A 2,532-nucleotide genomic window follows, 5' to 3' on the forward strand; every position below is an offset into this window, starting at 1 on the left:
GTATGAGTTGGATGAGCCCCTAATACAACGATTTTTAAAAAAAGAATGGGTCTGAGAGAGGGAGAGAGTGCTGCGGAGATACGGGGACAGGGTGAAGAAAGAGGCCTTGGAAACAAGTGCAAGGGGACTTGAAACCGCTTATGAAAGGTAACAGAATTGTTCCAAAAAGTACAGCGTCTGGGGTCTTAAAGGCTTGAAGGTAATCAAGCGGCCATTGAGCTCAGAAGCAACAAAGCCCACATGGAAGAAGCACACCAGCCTATGCAACCACGAGGTGTCGAAGGGATCAGGTGTAAGGCATCATCAGAACAAAAAATCTTACCATAGTGAATGATGGGGGGAGTGCGGAGTGGAGACCCAAAGCCCATTAGTAGGCCACTGGAGATCCCCTTGCAGAGGGGTCTCGGGGAGGAGATGAGCCAGTCAGGGTGCGATGTAACAACGATGAAAAATACAACTTTCCTCTAGTTCCTAAATGTTTCCTCTCCGCTCCCACTACCATGACTCGAATTCGACCTTGCAAGTCTGGCTAGACCAGAGGATGTACACTGGTACAGATAGGAACTGAAAATGCAGGGAATCCAGGGTGGATGAGCCCTACAAGACCAGTGGTGTGAGTGGCGAAACAGGGAGGGTAGAGAGAGAGTGGGTTGGAAAGAGGGAACCGATTACAAGGAACTATATGTGACCTCCCTGTGGGACGGACAACAGAAAAGTGGGTGAAGGGAGACGTCAGACAGGGCAAGATATGACAAAATACCAATTTATAAACTATCAAGGGCTCATGAGGGAGGGGGGATCGGGGAGGGAGGGGAAAAATGAGGACCTAATGCCAGGGGTTTAAGTGGAGAGGAAATGTTTTGAGAATGATGAGGGCAATGAATGTACAAATGCGCTTTACACAATTGATGTGTGTATGGATTGTGATAAGAGTTGTATGAGCCCCTAATAAAGTGATTTTTAAAAAAACCAAAAACCTGTTGGAGCCCCCCCCTGTATAAATGCTAGCATAGTCTAGCATTTTATAGAATACTACCATTTGTTTCAAAATCTTAAAGACATGAGTTTGGTACTTTTATGGAAGTACACCATAAGTACATATGAGTTTGGTACTTTTATGGAAGTACACCAAAAACTCTTGCCAAGTTAAAAACCTCAATCTGATGTGATTATGAAACCTGTCCGCTGTTTATTTGAGAAGTGGATTGAGCATGAGCGCTGCGGCTACACACGTCCTGGGGATAAGAGGCGTGTGCAGCCTAGTGGGAAATCGAGAATACAGGCGGTGGGGGCCTTTCTGTGCCTGTAAAGAAACCCAGAGAGCCAGTCCCTGGGAGCGGCATGGCCTTGATGGCAGTGAGCTGAGGGTATGAAGGTGATGATTTGGAATGTCCCAGTTACTTCAGAGTTGTCACGTATCTTCTTTGTGGCTCTCCACGCGTGAAGCAGCGGAATGCAGCAGTTCCCGTTTAGGTTTCATTGAATATAATTCAATCACTAGCAATGAAGACAAAAGGATTTATTCAGTACCTGAGAACTATTGTTCTGAACACACACAGTCGATGTATTTTAAATACTTCGATCCCATTAATACAGTGCTGGATTGGAGTGTTTACTGGGCCAAAACCCAGGATTTTTTTCTTTTCTGTTTTTTTAATCATTTTATAAGGAGCTCATACAACTCATCATAATGTATACATACATCAATTTTGTAAAGCACATTTGTACATTCATTGCCCTCGTCATTCTCAAAACATTTCCTCTCCACCTAAGCCCCTGGCATCAGTTCCTCATTTTCCCCTCCCTCCCTGCTCCCCTCCCTCATGAACCCTTGATAATTTATAAATAATTATTTTGTCATATCTTGCCCTGTCTGATGTCTCCCTTCACCCACTTTTCTGTTGTCTGTCCCTGAGGAAGGAGGTCACATGTAGATCCTTGTAATCGGTTCCCTCTTTCCAACCCATCCTCCCCCCACCCTCCCAGTATCGCTGCTCACACCACTGGTCCTGAAGGGATCATCCACCCTGGATTCCTTGTGTTTCCAGTTCCTATCTGTACCAGTGTACATCCTCTGGTCTAGTCATATTTGTAAGATAGAATTGGGATCATGATGGGGGGTTGACGGGAAAGGAAGCATTTAGGAACTAGAGGAAAGTTGTATGTGTCATCGTTGCTACATCACACCCTGACTGGCTCGTCTCCTCCCCAATACCCTTCTGTAATGGGATGTCCAGTGGCCTACTAATGGGCTTTGGGTCTCCACTCCACACTCCCCCCTTATTCACTATGATATGATTTTTTATTCTGATGATGCCTGATACATGATCCCTTCGACACCTCGTGATCGCACAGGCTGGTGTGCTTCCATGTGGGCTTTGTTGCTTCTGAACTAGATAGCCACTTGTTTACCTTCAAGCCTTTTAAGATCCCGGAATATCTTTTGGTAGCCGGGCGCCATCAGCTTTCTTCGCCACATTTGCTTATGCACCCATTTGTCTTCAGCGATTGTATCAGGGAGGTGAGCACACA

At 45.7% G+C, this 2,532-nt stretch overlaps 1 long non-coding RNA gene across 1 annotated transcript in view; it reads right to left on the reverse strand.

The window, feature by feature from the left end:
* Positions 1-1,166: 1,166 nt before the first annotated feature.
* Positions 1,167-2,532, reverse strand: part of LOC123521354 — a 6,875-nt gene continuing 5,509 nt past the window's right edge. The window contains exon 2 of the long non-coding RNA XR_006679808.1: positions 1,167-1,497. This is a non-coding gene — a long non-coding RNA (uncharacterized LOC123521354). The remainder of the gene's footprint in view (positions 1,498-2,532) is intronic.

The sequence above is a fragment of the Echinops telfairi genome, unplaced genomic scaffold (genome assembly GCF_000313985.2).
Source record: "Echinops telfairi isolate 266 unplaced genomic scaffold, ASM31398v2 ScPeMD7_11;HRSCAF=52, whole genome shotgun sequence".
NCBI lineage: Eukaryota > Metazoa > Chordata > Mammalia > Afrosoricida > Tenrecidae > Echinops > Echinops telfairi.